The sequence below is a fragment of the Bubalus bubalis genome, chromosome 13 (genome assembly GCF_019923935.1).
Source record: "Bubalus bubalis isolate 160015118507 breed Murrah chromosome 13, NDDB_SH_1, whole genome shotgun sequence".
Classification (NCBI taxonomy): Eukaryota; Metazoa; Chordata; class Mammalia; order Artiodactyla; family Bovidae; genus Bubalus; species Bubalus bubalis.
Genome location: NC_059169.1, coordinates 66,986,903 through 67,004,378, shown reverse-complemented (window position 1 = coordinate 67,004,378; position 17,476 = coordinate 66,986,903). Strand labels below are relative to the sequence as shown.

Genomic DNA, 17,476 nt, shown 5'->3' with positions numbered 1-17,476 from the left:
ACTCTGATGCTGGGAGGGATTGGGGGCAGGAGGAGAAGGGGATGACAGAGGATGAGATGGCTGGATGGCATCATTGACTCGATGGACATGAGTCTCAGTGAACTCTGGGAGTTGGTGATGGACAGGGAGGCCTGGCATGCTGCAATTCATGGGGTCGCAAAGAGTCGGACATGACTGAGCAACTGATCTGATCTGATCTGATCTGATATTGCATTCTCTATTCTGTTCCATTGATGAATATGTATATCCATCTGTCAATACCACATTGTCTCAATTCCTATGGCTCCATGGTGACCTTTTTTTTTTTTTTGGCCACCACAGACAGCACGTGGGATCTTAGTTCCCCAACCAGGACTTGAATCCACACCCCTTGCAGTGGAAGCATGGAATCTTATCCATTGGACTGCCAGGTAAGTCCCTTTGGAGTGGGGTGATTTTCTACATAGACAATCATGTCATATGTAAGAAAGAATGTGCATTGATTACTTTGAGCCAAACAGAAAATGCTTATAGAAAACATGTAGGATTTGGGGCTAAAGAGTGCTGCCACGTCGTGGTTTTGAAAGACAAGTGATTGTTCTATGGAAGCAGAAGAGCAGAATTTTCTTTTTAAATAAGAGCACTTGTTTCTATTCAAACACACAGGGAAAAAAAAAAAAACCTGTCAGTCCCATCTCACAGATTTCCTCTGTGTTGAGCTGGTAACTATGTCATAAGATAAAAAGTAGGTTGACTTTGATTCCTGTAGTTTGAAACTGGCCCCATCAAGTATGACTTAATGCTGTCCTCTGCTTTGTAGACAAGGAAGTATGGGCCAGCTGTGAAACTGGCCTTTCACTCTGCGTGGGCTTGTGATTTCTCCATTTTCAGTGGCATCTTTTACCATCAGAAGGGTCCCCAAGTATCAGAAGCTATGCTCATCTAACTAGTCTCTCAGGCTCTGGGGGGTGGGGATGACAGCAGACAGCCTAAAACTGAGTGTGTCTCCAGAGTCATGTCAAGAACAGAAACAAAACTCCTGACATTTAGGTTGCCCATCTAACCACCAGCCTGCGTTTCCTCCTTTTAATTTCCACTCTGTCCTTCACATAATTACATCAATGCTTCACTGTGTTTATGACGCATGGTGTGGATTAGAGAGCTGAGTGTAAAATGTTCTGCCTGAGAAAGCAATTACTTTGAACAATTGTTTCAGTTGGATTGAAAGGTGATCTTCAGCACATTAAATCCAGGTTCATATATTAGCTTCAGGGCTGTCTCTGAGAACTCAAGGGCAGGGAAACCACAAGTCCCCAGGAAGGGATTGGAACTAGGTCTTGGAAATCTGTCAGGACTCCCTCTGAGTCTCATTGCTTCTCACAAAGCCTTGCTCAAATATCGCCCCTCTCTCTTTCTCTTAACCTCTGTGTTTTTCCACTCTGGAATCCATGTGATGAGAACCATGGCCCCAGAAACATCCCCGTTACAGGCCTATCCACTGGAGATGACTGGCTCTCCCTCTGCCCCTGATTCCCAGGGAAGAGATACCGACTGGCTGTTTGGTTATCGGGTCTACACTGAGACCAAAAGTTGAGGCCAGGAGAGTGGGAACTTCTTGTACGAAAAGACTCTAAGGAATTATTAAAGGGTAAGTTGGAGGAGGGGGAGGAATTCAATAAAGTCTGCACAGAAAAAAAGAGATACTAATACTTCTTTCCATCGTAAACTTGGAAATCAAACTTACCTAACTCTCTATGAAGTCAGTTTATTTATGAGGCATCGCAGTTGAGTTGTACCATGCTGTCAAATCTTTAAACCTAGACTCATAACCCAACAGACTGGTCACAGTTTTACTTCCACACTAAAATGGCAATATGCGAAAAATCAGAATATTAAGATTTGAAGTGGCTTAAAAAGTAAAGACAGATTTAGTGATCTGATAAAACCCTCACACCAAAGAGGAGTACCTGGAGAATTCCATGGACAGAGGAGCCTGGTGGGCTACAGCTCGTGAGATCCTAAGAGTCGGACATGACTTAGCGCTATCTTTCTTTGTTTCTAAAACCCTCACATCAAAGAGGAGTGAAGGTCATTGAAAATTAGCATCAACCGGGATTTTATATCTTCTTTTCCAGACTGTATGACCTAACATAAATCCTTTAAACTTTCTGCTTCTTGATTTCTTAACTTACGAAATGAAAAAAATAACACTATCTGATTTGTCTTCTGGTATATTTTTAAAGATCAAATCAGTTAGCATATGCTAAAAAAATGCTTTATAAGCTGCATGTGCGTGCGTGTATATGTGTGTGTATTAGTCTCTCAGTCATGTCCAGCTCTTTGAGACCCCATGGACTGTAGCCCACCAGTCTACTCTGTCCATGGAATTCTCCAGGCAAGAACACTGGAGTGGGTTGCCATGCCCTCCTCCAGGGGATCTTCCCAACCCAGAGATCAAACCCAGGTTTTCCGCATTGCAGACAGATTCTCATGGGCCATTATAAAACCATAATACTGTAATCACATTTGTCTTGAAATTTATGTTACTGAAAATAAAAACAGTAATCCTCTAAAGCATCTTGTGTTTATTTTAACACAAGGAGAGGTAATTTATATAAATGTTCATATTTATTTTTAAGAGACCCTTTTCAGGTTATTTGGGACAGAAAATATTGTCATCACTTTGTTGGAGGCAAAAATGAGGGCCAAATAAAATTACTTGCCAAGTGCCACATAAATAGTCATGGAACAAGACTTTTTGGCTAGAATATGATATTTCTAAAAAAACAGTGTCAAAACCTGGGTCCAAGTCATCATCTTATTTACATTACAGGAGAAAGGTGTTTCTTAGTATCAAAAATTCCCAGGAAATGACCTCTGAGGCAGTGTAACTGGAAGATGGAAATGTGGAATTGAAGAGTTTCTCCCTGAATTTCATGGCTGACCTTGCTCTGTTTTCTCGTAGCTAATGGAAAGCACCATTGTCCTTGGTAGCTTGAGCCCTCCGTACACTGATACCAGGATCCCTCCTGCTCTCCAAGTTCTGGGAGCTATGCTAAAGACCACCTCTCCTAGGATGTAATTTCATGCTCTAAAGTCAAAACACTCCCTTGGGTAAATTCAAGCTTCTCCCAACTGATGCACAGATTTTAGAGATGCAAGAAGCAACAAGGTACCTCCCTGATGCCTACATGTTATAGAGCAAGGAATTTGATTTCTGCAGAAAAGGCACCCATTAGAGAGCATGTTTCTGCCCATATTCTCTTAAAAGATGAGCAGAATCATATGGCACTTTTACAAATACCCCTGCAAAGAGACCCCAAAATATGCTATTCTAGCACACCCTCAGAAGTGAGTTTACCTTCAGCTTCCTGTCTCGGGTAGTATGGCTGAAACTAACAAAGGATTCTCCTTCCTCTGCACAGACTTCACCATGGTTGCCCTCAATCGTGGCAAGCGACCTTTGTTTATTTTTCTTCTCTTTAATAACTGAAATAGCTCTGAGAAGGCCTGAAACTGGAAAAACCAAAAGCTGCTTCATGGCCATGGTATCATTAAAAGCATCTGTTCTTCTTTATTAGGATGCATCCTACAATGAAAATGCCCAAAGAATCAGCCTATGTTCATCTATTATCTACACTGTTATATCAAATTTGTTTTGCTGGGTTACGCTAATTGGAACATTATTGAGAAATACAAGTTTCCAATGAGAAGGGACTAAGAGTCTAGATAAATCACTCCACATAACATAGTTTTTTTCCTAGGAAGATCATGAACAATTTATGTGCCATTTGGTTTCCAAGGACAGAGGGTTTTTTGTATTACACTGAAATCTACAAAGTAAGGTACATTGATTTACAGGAAATTGTCCCTTTATACACAAATTCATCATTTACAAATACAATTTCAGGGACCAGGTTGAAGGCAAGCTTACATTTTTTTTTTAAGCCAACTATGTCATCAACTGTGTCAGTATCTGTTTATAAATAGTTCTTCCCAATTTGGGGATCCAAGGTTCACAAAAATATTTATCTTAAATCATTTCAAATTAGCTGCATAAAATTCAGTCTTAGGGCTCACTTCCAGCGAAAGCTGTATTCACTTGCATTTCATAGAAAAAGAGAAGGGTGGGTGGGGGTGGTCAGGACATAAAAGAAGTAGCCAGTTGGGAGGTTAGTGCCATTTTCCCAGGAAATGGTACTGGCTCAAACTAAAAACGAATGATGTGTGTCCCCATCTCCTTTAATATGAGAACTTTGAAAATCCCCCAGAACTTTCCATTTGCCACTCTGAGCTCACAGACAGACATTTTATTACCTAGGATATTTATTTGCAGATCTTAAAATGTCCATATGTCATGGAAGATATGAGCCCTTGATGACAGGTACTAAGATGTGTCCAAAACCTATTTTTCCAGGGCCCAGTGCCTGCGGTCCTGATTTGAGGCGAATAAACAGTGAGCATGGCCGGTGGCTTGGACAGGACTCTCTTCTTTCAGTTTCATCTGAGATACGATTGCAGTCGAGCCAAGACATTCTCCATTGCTAATATTCCTAGCCCAAAACCTTCTACCTTTTGGTTCAGAAAGTTTTCCTTTTTAGAAGAGGACTCAAAGAAGGTAAATGTGTTGAGAACACCAAGAAGTGGGAGCTATGTCCACCTGCTTTGACTTAGGAATGTGAAGTTATCAGAATAGAAGACACAGAGTGGCAGGAAGTGGGGATGGGGGGCTATTTTATTTCTCTTCTGTGTCTTTCCTCTTGAGTTTCAAAGAAAAATATTCACTCTCCAGAGCATGTGTAGTTCTAACAAGCTTGATGCCTTCCTGGAAGCCACAAATGATTCGAGTGTGACGGAGGAACACCGCAGTTCTGGAATTCCATGGAAGACGGCTGTGGTAGGAAAGGCATTTCCTGATACTTAACCAGGACGCTGGTGACTTAGATTTCTTTGCCTTTGCCTAGCTGATTGAATGCTGAGATGCAGAGTGAGGGTGTCAGTCATCAGCTTTGCTTCTGAAAGCTTATTTTTCATTCACATTGACTTGAAAATAAGGTTTGATCTGGGTTGGTTTCCAAATCAGAACTTTATTATGCTTTGCTCCCCTGTGCCCTCTCTCAGCATTTTGGAATTCAGGGTCCATCAGGCAGAGGAAGGTGGTACTGGTCCCTTTGTTTAGAATACCCAGAAAGCTCCCTCTAAGCCCACCCTGCACAGCGCACAGAGGATTCTACCAGAGAGAAGGAAAGAACCAGGGAGGCGTGTGCCCTTCCCCCACCCGGCCTGCTCTCCCCAGATACAACCATCCAGCCTGGATGCCAATGGCTTCAGCAGCAGAGAGGAGGCAGAGGAGGCAGCTGCCTTGTTCTGCTTTCCGCTGCAGACAAATTGGATGGTTTGGATTCGTGACTCACTGTGTTTTACTTGGTCCTCCCCACAATCTCCTCCTGTGTATTCTAGGACCAAGTTTAAAACTGCTCATTAGGACTGTGTGTGCAAGAAGCCACCAGATAACCATTTTCGCTGAACTGTCTGTGTAATTCCAACAATCTATTTGGTCGGGGAGGAAAGAGAGGAGGCTTTTTTGTTTTAGTTTAGTTTTCTTTCTTTTTTTTTTTTTTTTTTTACTCTAACTAGGGTTTGTTTTGGAGGAGGTAGCAGGGGGGAGGATGTGGGGTTTTTTTTAACTGAATTCCATATATTCCACTTCCTTTACCCTTTTTGCTTCTCTTCCTTCTTTCTGATCCTGTCTCGCTCTTTCTGTTTACGAACGAACATAAATTTCTCTGTTGTGTTTCTTCCATCTCCACCACTATCCACAATTATAGACGCTTCTTGATCTTGCAAATACTGCCATTCCTGAAGATTCTCCGCGCACACCGGACATTGACCTATACAGACGCATCACACCTCTGAGGCTTAGCATGCCCCTTGGGCTCTTCTTTCACAGTTTTCAGTTTTCTTTCTTATATATATCCTTTTCACCCTTTCTTTTGGGGTGGGACATTGGAGGTTTAGGTTTTGCATTCTTTCATTTCAAGCCTCATGTACTTTAATTCTCCACCTAACTGATGTTAACCCTGGCCCAGAATATCCTCAGATTGTTCCATTTGTTCCATGCAAACCATTTTTTTTTAAATGCATTACACTGTGTAGACACCCTAGGAGGTAAATTAGTTTCTATTTCCTTCATTTCACAGATGGGGAGCCTGGAAGCAGAGAGAGATTGAGTCTAGAGCACAAACTGGAGGTAAACAGTGATTCCAACTGCCAGCCCTTGCTTCTGGTTGCTTTCACCCAAGGGAGTCCCCTCTCTTTGGCCAATGACCCCCCCAAGTTCTCCACTGAGTCCCAGCCCTAACCTTCCCTTTGTAGACCAGATTCTTCCACTTTTCACATCAGAAGATGTTTTACTCTTCCAGCCCAGAGTCCCCACTCCTTCAATGTACTGTAATACTGGGACCCCTTTTGGGTCCAGATAAAACTGTCCTTTCATTGGCTTGGGTTGGTTACTGTTTCCTGATCCCTGACCTCCTTCCTCCTATTCCAGATCCCCAAGAGCCAAAGAAGAACATGATCACTTCTGCCTGCTGATGCTTTATTTAACTTTCCTGCCAATCAAACGCTCACCATCCCTTTGAGGTCAGGACAGAAAATCTTAACTGTGGCCATTAGCCACAGCTCATCACCAGCTACAAGAACCCGCTGGAATTTTTCTCAGAAATCAAGGCACTCAACTGTGATGTGTTGATTGAGATAATGAGCTGCAAGATGAAAATTAAGGAATAACAGGATGGATATCATTTTTCCCCTCCCACTAAGAAGCCAAAGAAAAGCAAAGGGTAAAGGAGACCAAGGAGGAAGCTAGGAACTAGAGTTTATTTTCTAAGACATTCCTCATTTAGTTTTTCCTCCCTAAATCTGATTAAGTCCACCTCTGTCTGAAGCTTTTGCATATCTCCACCAGTTGTGGCTTTTAGGCTGAAGAGGAATACCTTTGGAAGAATGTAACTTGAATTTGTCTTTGGCTGTGTGAGTCTTAAGAGCTATGGTGCCAACAGTTTTTCTCCAAATCCCTTTTCCTTTCACTCCTCTTCCAAAGGATCAGCTTCAATATTGGCTTTTGTTTGACTCAGGTCCCTTGTATCAGATGTCTGAGCTTTAGCTGTTGGCACGCGGACACAGCCCACAGTGCCCATTTGTCATTGTCCCTTGGAATTCCAGAGGCATCAGTCCCACCTGGCCCACTGTGCCCCTCGGGGGGCCCTGGGCTTTCCACCAGGGGCCTCAGTGTATTGAAGCAATTCCCACTGAGCCACATCCTGGCCCAGCCCCCACCCTCCTACCCCCAAAGCAGGATGGAGTGGGGGTGAGAGATAAAGGCTGTCTTGGAGATTTTGGTCTCTGAAGGCACAGCCTGTCTCTTAGGGAGAGCAAGAGAAGTGAAAATCTTTATTTTTATTTTTATTTTTGCTTTTTCTGTCACACAAGGAACTACAATTATGAGACTGTAAGGTTGCAGGGGAGGCTTAGGGAGAGTGTGTGAGCCTGTTGTGGGCGAGTGTGTGTGCGTGCACGTGTGTGGGTTGTGCATGCATGCTCAGTCGCTCAGTCATGTCCGACTCTTTGAGACCCTAGGAATCATAGCCTGCCAGTCTCCTCTGTCCGCAGGGTTTCCAGGCAAGAATACTGGAGTGGGTTGCCATTTCTTCCTCCAAGAGATCTTCACCACCCAGGGATCATACCCATGTCTCCTTCATTGGCAGATGGATTCTTTACCACTGAGCTACCTGGGCTTCCCTCTCTGTATGGTTAAGTGGATGCTGGTGAGGAAGAAAGAATTTCTGCTGAATATCTCACAAAGGTTCTTTGGCAATTTCAAATTGTTAACATTGAAGACACTTTACACGTAGAAGATGATTATACTTACCCTAATCTTCACGGACCTTTCAGTTTATTTTCTAAATTGTCTTTCATCTTAATGGGTAACTTTATGTACAGGTTTATACTAAACTTTTATGGTGTTTATTGCACACATAACTATAGCACTCACCCCCCAAAATAAAATGCATGTGCTTATGCATGCATACAACAGCTTGAAATGATATGTATATATGTATATGTAATCATCAACAGCTTGAAACTAAATGAAAAATAAGACATAAATTGATTAAATTTCACATAAAAATATTGCTTCCCAAATGCCATTTTAAAAATATGTATATATAGTAAAATACATACGTACGTGTGTGAAGAGAGAAAAAAAAAACATTAATATTTGCTTGCATGTTTCTCCTTTACTCATCTAGTCTTCTGTCATTTTATTCCTACTTTACCACTGATCTTCTCTGACCCAGGGAAAGACCCTGCCAAGGAGTCAAGGCAGCTGAGCTAAAGCAGGAACGGAGTGAGAACCATCTTGGTCCCAGGAGCCTACTGCTCTGCCCCCAACAAGTCATGTGACCTGAGCACATCTCCTTGAGCCCCTATGCCTCTCTTCTGTTAACCAAAGAGCCTTATACGACTAGCTAGTAGGGAGGAGATGGCAGATTGCCCAAGGTGTTGCAAACCCTCTGTACTGAGACCCGCAGTTTCATCATCCCTAGAGTCTGTAACATTTTAACGTCCCTGAATTTACAGTTCATTTTACAATGATGCTGCATCATCTTGAAGGCTTCCCAGGTGGCACAGTGGTAAAGAACCCACCTGCCAATGCAGCAGACAGAAGAGACGCAGCTTCAATCCCTAGGTCAGGAAGATCCCCTGGAGGAGGGCATGACAGCCCAACTTCAGTATTCTTGCCTGGAAAATCCTATGGACGGAGAAGCCTGGCAGCCTACGGTACATAGTGTCACAAAAAGTCGGACATGACTGAAAGTGACTTAGCACACACGCACGCATCATATTGAACAGCATCTTTTCTTTCTTAATGTACATCAAACAGTGGTGTTTCTTACAATGGAGGATTGGTTAAATTTAATGCAATACAGTTTGGGTTAAAAGTATTCTGCAGGTATATGTTATTATTCAAAATTCACACGTTTTCTTATAAATACAGATGAACCATGGAATTAATCTCCCTGGCCCATTCCGAACAACTAAAGGCTGAGTGACCAAGCGCTCTGCTGAAGGAAAGGGAGGGACTAGTTAAGTAGAAGGAAAAAAGTGTCCCTCAAACAATGTCATGCTTCGGAGAGGACGTCACTAGGTTTTCTGATCTGCTGTCACTGTCCTGAAATTCTTAATAAGTTTTGAGCCTGGGGGCCTGCATGCTCCTTTGACACTTATCTAGAAAAATTACATAGCCTGTCCTGATGGGAAATGTATTTGGTTAAAACAATGGAAGGCTGTTTGATTCTTCTCACATTCACCTTCTGGCTGGTGGCACAGGAGATTCTCAAAAAGATTCAGGAACTCTGTGAGAACTTGAATTAGAGCATCTTCAAGCACACAGGTTCTGTTTTCAGTCTGTACCATTTCGAGCTCACTTGGAGAGCAGTGACATACTCACATCAGGGTTTTGAAAGTCAGAAAAGGACAAAAATTTCAAAACCTTTATCTTTTAAAATAAAAATCCTTAAGAAAAGCACTCCATTGTTTCAATTTGAGGGTGAAATCTCCCTTAAACGTCAGGATATCTTTTCATATATCCATCTTATATAAGGCATCCCATAAAGTTTCTTTTTAAAAAAGAATAGTATTAGGTAGTATGGGATTTCCCTGGTGGTCCTGTGGCTAAGACTCTGAGCTCCCAGTGCTGGGGTCCCGGGTTCAGTTCTTGGTCAGGGAACTAGATCCTGTATGCCACAATTAAAATTTCACATGTGACAACCAGAAAGATTCTATGTGTTGCAACTAAGACCCAGAATGGCCAAATAAATAAAGAAGCTATTTTTTAAAACAAAAAAATATAGTAATAAAATCAAGGTTTGGGGATTCTAGTTCTTTAGTAATTTCACACTGGTTCCTGGGGTGGTTCATCTTTTATCCTCATTAGGAGTTATCATGTGATACCCAAGACTCTTCCTTCATCCAGAGCCACATTTCTTACTGGGGTCCCTGTCTGAAACTACATCTATTTCTAAGATTATAGAGGTCTGCTTCAGGAGTCCAAAGTCTAGCATACATATCTAAGTCCTTCAGTGTTTTCTTCTCCAGGACAAATATAAAGAGGACCTAGTCACCTTCTTCCAAAATGTCTACTATTATGTGTTGCCAATCTTTGTTTTTCTGAGTTAGAATTTAGTCTAGCACCATCATTCCTCATATTGCTGTCTCTGTTTTCTCTTAGACCTATCAATCTCCCCCAAATCTAGCATCATATCTTCAACCTTACAGAAACCACAGCCACCTCCATTCCTTTCACTTGCTAAAAAGGTTCTGGAAGAATTGGGGTGCAAGGAAGGACAGGAGAAAAGTAAAGGAAACAAGAATCCTGCAATAATCTGCAAAAAAATATTTTAAAAAATGAGGGTTTTTTAGGATTTTTTTGTGTGTGTGTGGACCATTTTTTAAGTCTTTATTGAATTTGTTACAGTGCTGCTTCTGTTTTTTGTTTTGGTATTTGGGCCTTGAGGCATGTGGGATCTTTGACCAGGGATCGAACCTACACCCCCTGCATTGGAAGGCAAAGTCTTAACCTCTGGACCACCAAGGAAATCCTTGACTCATCTTATAAAGTGGTCTCTACTACTATATACAAAATTCAGCATTTAAAAAGTGTAATACATACTAAGGGCCATGTAATTATCAAGTTTTAACACCTTCCTTTTTAAGAGAAGAGGAAAAAAATGTTTGGGAGCCAATAATTTAGAAAAACTGATCCTAATGAGAAAGTGGATCGAACAACGTTCTGTTTCAGGGGTTCTCTCTCTCTCTCTGTCTCTCTCTAAGTCGCTTCAGTCGTGTCCAACTCTTTTCAACCCTATGGACTGTAGCCCACCAGGCTCCTCCATCCATGGGATTCTCCAAGCAAGAATACTGGAGTGGGTTGCCATTTTCTTCTCCAGGGGATCTTCTACAGGGGAATCCAGGGATTCTCTACAAGGAGCAATTGTGCCTTGCACACTTACCCCGGTGGATGTTTGGCAATACCTGGAGATGTTTTCAGTTGTCACAACATCTGTGATGGGCACCACTGACATCTAGTGGGTACTAGCTAGGGACACTGCTGAAAACTGTTTCAGGCATAGGACCACTCCCCGCCCCTCCTCATGACAAAGAATGATCTGGTCTGAAATGTCAACAGTGCCAATGCTGAGAAACCCTACTCTATTTTCTTATAAACAAACAACAAAAAGAGGAAGAACTGACTCATTAGGAATTGCCTTCACAATCCTTAAAATGGGTCATTTCGAATGCAGAGGAGTCACCTGCTCAGCATGGGTCTTACGGAGACAGAGTCCTGTTTCTCTCTTTTTCACTCTTTGTCTTCTCAGCTACACCAGTTTCTAGACCTTCCCTCTTCCCTAGTAATGGGACCAACTCTGCCCACTGTCTACAATTTAAACAGCTGGAAGCTTGACTTTGATACACAGAAATCAGGAGTCCTGAAGCTCAAGGAAGAAAAATATCTGTGCAGATGCTTAAAAATAGCTTGGCTCAAAGAGTGTCGAGAAGTAGACACTCTAATCATAAGCATCAGGGAGCAGATTCTAAAAACATTCCAAGTAGAATCTGAAAATCTAACAGAGTCCTTTGACAGTTTGATTTTACACGAAAATCAGAGTTTGAGGTATAAACTCAACAGTATATACCACTGATTTGTAAAAACTTTCAACAAGAATGCTGTCTTCCTCATTGTAACTTTTAACCACCATCCCCACAATGTTTGGGTTCTTTTTTTTTTTTTTTTTTTTTTTTTACCAATTTACTATTATCACACTTCTACATCTATTTTCTTTTTAATCTAGGATAACATGGGGGAAGAACTCCTGTGAACATTCCTACTGGAAATATTTGCATTTTTGAACATTATCTGAACAGCACTGTGCTCCTCACTCTACTGAAATCACAGAGTCTTGCAGGGAGCAATCAGGATAATTTCATACAGATAGAAATTACTATGCTGAGCAGGAAACCATAGCAATAGCACTCTAAACTAGAAAAGAGATCAGTCACAAAAGAGCAATAAGAAGAAAACATTTGTCTAAAACAATAAAAAATTAATTTAGAGTACTATTATTCTATTGGAGCCATTTGTATTTTTCTTGCATACAAATGTATGTTTGCTTATACATGTGTGGATATATATGCATGGGCTTCCCAAGTGGCTCAGCAATAAAGAATCCACCTGCCAAGCAGGAGACACAAGTTTGATCCCTGGGTTGGGAGGATCCCCTGGAGAAGGAAATGGTAACGCACTCCGATATTCTTGCCTGGGAAATCCCAAAAACAGAGAAGTCTGGCCGTCTACAGTTCATGCAGTTGCAAAAGAGTTGGACACGACTGAGCAACTAACACACACACACATATATCTAAAGTGTGGAGGAGGAACAGCACACACCCTGTCGAAAGAGCCCTGCTCATAGCGCTGTACCCTCCTGGGGAAAATTCAGGTTGTCTGACCCCACACCCATGTCTATTTACATGCTCTCCACGACTTTCTTCCACTTCCTCCTTCTTCCTTTGCTTACCCATGTAGCCTCTCTGTGCTGGTAAAGGATTAACATACGGTGAAGCTCCATCCAATCAACTAGTCCAATGACTAGCTGCTCAGTTAAAAAGATTTATTGAGTCACAAATATCAAACAGTGGCCATTTTTTAAAAAGTTATTTATAGATATTCTTCATCAATGTTTTTTCTCTCTTTGCATCAAAAAACAAAGGCTGGTTTTATTCCTTTCAACACAAAACATCTGTTAAAAAAAAAAAGCAAAAGTAGGATTTCAAATGACAGGGTCACTCTGACGGGGGGAAGGGGGTCTTTCCAGAACATTTAGTTTTGTTTTTTTTTTTTTTTAATTGGGGAATAATTGCTTTACAATGTTGTGTTAGTTTCTGCTGTACAACGAATTGCATCAGGCTTATGTATACATATACCCCCTCCCTGGTGAGCCTCCTCCGCATCTCCCTGGCATCCTTCTAGGTCATCACAGAGCACCAGCTGAGCTCTCTGTGCGATACAGCATCTTCTCATGAGCGATCTATTTTACACATCGTAGTATGTATATGTCAAGGCTACTCGCTCATTTCATCCCCCCTTCCTACCCCTGTGTCCACAAGTCCCAGAACATTTAGTTTTTATGGACAAAACCCACTGAAGGGAAAACACACGAGGGCTTAGATACATAAAAATTTCCAGCATTGAGAAAAAGGCACAGGCTCATATTATCTGTGCTTATTTGTGGTCTTACATAATTTATTGTACTTTTCATAAATATGCCGGCCTTGTGAATTGTCTTCATTTCACTATAGAAGCTGTACTGAGTCATTTGCTGTCTTAGTGCAGGATTTTCTTTTCTGTTTTCATATTTATAAATTTGTCCTCCTGGAAAATATCAAGGTCAATTTCTGCCATTTGTTGCAAAATGTAGATGATTTAACTGAAGGTAATGTTGATTATGCATGCATCCAAATATAGACCTGGGTCTTAAATATTTATTTAAACATTGAAAACACTTAGATGGGAACACATACAAAGGCACACAGTAAACAAAACAAAAAAGCAGAAAATGAAATCTGAAATATGTTTTCTTAACCCTCCGTGTCATGCTGTCTCAAGAGGAAGGATCTAGTCTCTGAAAACACTGATTTTTGGTTAATAACAATTTGAAATGAAAATTATGAAGGTAGCACAATAGCTAACAAGTTTTCCAACAAATAGAGGTTTTTATTTAGTTGCTGTTTTGTTCTTCTGGGGATATACTTAAAAAAAAAATCTCAAAGACCAGAAATAGCAAATTCAACTCCAAAACTATTTTGAAATGAGAAAGTCAGGGAACATTTAAGACTATGGACAATTTACAAAGCTGCTCTTTATACAGTTGGGTTGTAGCTCTGGAGCTTCAACAATTTCCTGGGCATAGCAGGGAGCAAAGGATTGAACCCAGTAGGTAAACATAGGAAGAAAACATCAGTGGATGGTATTCATCCATTCTCTTGTTCATTTTACAAAAACATGTGTCAGGAGACAGACTTCAAATTAAAGATCAGGTTCAATAAAAACTAGAAGACCGAGATCGTGTACAGAGGTTGAGGCACAATAAGAAAGGGGTCATGGAACAACTTAGAAAGCATTGACTTGGAGGCTAGAAGTAATTGGAGAAGTTGTGAGGAAATCTGAACTGCGACTTGGCTAAGGGCAAAAATAAAGACATTCTGAAACATACAAGGACTCAAAAGATATAGTATCCTTTCACATAGAATAGTATCCACCTGACAAAGGGAATAAATCAGGAAATAGATGAAGGAAGCAGTGGCTCCAACACAAGTTGGACAGGGAACTCCCTGGATTACCACTAAGTGCCTGGAGATCATCAATGTATCCACAAGACAGAAGAGAAAGGAGGCCCCTGGGAGCAAGATTTCTAGGGAAAAAACAAAAGGAAATTTGATGGGTCATCTGACTTAATAAAGCTTTTTTGTTTAGGTTTGGCTTTTTTTATATTCTTAATTTTTGTGACAAAATATATTTAAGATGGGGCTTCCCAGGTGGTGCTACTGGTAAAGAACATGCCTGCCGATGCAGGAGACATAAGACATGCTGGGTTCGATCCCTGGCTCGGGAAGATCCCCTAGAGGAGGGCATGGCAACCCACTCCAGTATTCTTGCCTGGAGAATCCCATGGAGAGACGAGCCTGATGGGCTACAGTCCATAGGGTCGCTAGGTTGAACTTAGCACACATGCAAATACATAAGATAAATGCACCGTTTTAGCAATTTTTAAGTTTTGTTGCAATAAATACATTCTGTTGTGATAAGTTCCTGAAGGTATTAAAATTATTTCCTTTTGATAATAGGTATGATTGCAACTTTGTAGATAGCTTCTTGCTAAAGTAAAGTTTTAATGTGGCTTGTAAAGAATGCTGATTTACTAATCACTATACAGTTGTCTAATATATGGTTTTTTAAAGAACTATTGATATGTACACATATAATTATATAGATGTAATTTAATTTGTACACAAATATAATAAAAATATTATATTATTTTTAACATAAAAAAATAAAGTTATTTTATTGATTTGAGGCTTTTCTTTTCTTCATGGATTTATAGAGAGATTTCCCTCTTAGCACTGTTTTTGCTGCATCCATTAAGTTGGTATGTTGTTTTTTCATTTTCATTTGTCTTAAGTTATTTTCTTATTTCCTTTGTAATTTCTTCTTTGATCCATGGTTGCTTAAGAGAGTGGTATTTTATTTCCACATGTTTGTCAACTTTCCAGTTTTCCTTCTGCTACTGATTTCTTGTTTCATCCTACTGTTATAGGAAAAGACACTTTGTATGATTTCAATCTTTTAAAATTTATTAAGACTTGTGACCTAAAATGTTGTCTATCTTGATTAATGATCCATGTGCAACTGAGAAAAATATCTATCCTTTTGTCGCTGGATAAAGTATTCTGTAAATTTTCATTAGGTCCAGTTGATCTCTATGTTGTTTAAGCCCCATATTTCCTTTAAAGATCTTCTGTCAGGCTGTTGTATACGTTACTGAAAGTCTGGTATTTAAGATTCTTAGTATTTCTGTAGAGTTGTTTATTTCTGTCTTCAATGCTATCACTTTTGCTTCATAAATTTCAGAACTCTAATGTTTGGTATGTAAATATTTATAACTGTTAATATCTTGGTGAATTGACCCTTTTTTCATTATAGAATGCCCATCTTTGTCTTATAGGTTTTTTACTTAGTGTGTTTTATCTAATATTTGTATCTCCACCCTGATTTCTTTTCATTACTATTTGCATGGAATATCTTTCTCATGCTTTCGCTTTAAACTTATGCGTGTCCTTACCTCTAAAGTGTAGATTGCATACAGTTGAATCTCATTTTTTGAATTTATTCTACTAATCTATGTCTTTTGGGAAGTTTAAATCATTTACATTTAAAGTAATTAGTGATAACGAAGGACTTACTTCTGTATTTTGTTATTTGTTTTCTGCGCGTACTGTAGCATTTTCCCCATATTTCCTTCATCTTCAATTTCCTTCAACTGGACATTTAATATCCATAAGTTGGGTTGGTAATGATTCCATCTTTAAGAGGTGTTCTGAGGATCAAATGAGATAAGGCATGAAAAGCACAGATCCTAACACATGATAAATGCTCACTAAATGTTAGCATTAGTAATTGCACTGGAGAATTTTACCAGATAAGATGTGAATTAAGCCAGTCTTGCAAGCTGGAAACATTTTGTATGGACATTGAAGGGAGATATACTTAATTTGAAGACAATCACAACTCTCATTATCACCCCAACAGAAATGGGGTTTATTTTATTTTTTTCAGTAATGGGCTTTAATACAGTTCAGGGGTGTGATTCAATAGGTGTGATTTGTTTTTGTGTTTGTTTCTTTAATCCTTGATGGAGGAAAGGAGCCAAGCTAGTAGATGTGGCTGGATGGGAAGGGTTTTTGGCTACTGTTGATGGGTTCTGAAAGGGTTTATTGATCTTTAACACTAGAGCTTTCATGTCCTGCGAAAAGGGCTCCCCTGAAACCATGACAAGCCAGGGTGGCTATACTGCACAAATAGTCCAGTTCACTGTTAGTATATAAACAGTGTTTTGGCATTAACATAGAAAATCTCAATCAGAGGGTCCTATTCATAAATAAATTATTTGGATAAGAAGCAAAGCCACCACAGAGTTAATTTGTCTGTAAAGTCAAAAAGAAACAAGAGGAATAAACAGAAAAGCTGGTGTCAGCATCAGGTAATACTCTGGATATATGGCAGTTACCTGGTTAATGTAGTCAGTGTGGGAAAATTCAAGAATTTCTCCAAATTGGCTACCCACATTGACTGAAGTATTTAAACAATGACAAATCTCTACTCTGTGTTGGGTAGATGAGTTATTATTGTTCAGTTGTTAAGTCGTGTCTGACTCTTTGTGACCCCATGAACTGCAGCACACAAGGCTTCCCTGTCCACTGTCTTCCGGAGCTTGCTCAAACTCATGTCCATTGAGTCAGTAATGCCATCCAACCATCTCATCCCTGACACCCCCTTCTCCTCCTGCCTTCAATCTTTCCCAGCCTCAGTGTCTTTTCCAATAAGTCAGCTCTTCATATCAGGTGGCCAAAGTATTAGAGCTTCAGCATCAGTCCTGGGTAATGTTCAAAATATGTGACAAAATAGTATAGTACAGAAACTAAAAATCAGAATAGAAACTTGCTCAATCTGATTCAGTGTTATCTGTAAACATGTTGTCCATCTGTACTTATGTGTACCCACAGACTATTAGCTTTGGGGTAGATACCATCTCTTGTCTTTTTCTTACCACTCCTCCATGAAAATTGATTCTTCAAGATGTTTTTAACCTAAAATGCTGATGAT

At 40.2% G+C, this 17,476-nt stretch overlaps 1 long non-coding RNA gene across 1 annotated transcript; it reads right to left on the bottom strand.

Moving 5' to 3' along the window:
• Positions 1–15,177: 15,177 nt before the first annotated feature.
• LOC123464853 lies at positions 15,178–17,100 on the bottom strand. Its single transcript, XR_006639904.1, has 2 exons — positions 16,057–17,100; positions 15,178–15,401 (listed from the first exon to the last, which is right to left on the bottom strand). It is a non-coding gene; the product is annotated as an uncharacterized LOC123464853 (long non-coding RNA).
• Positions 17,101–17,476: the final 376 nt, after the last annotated feature.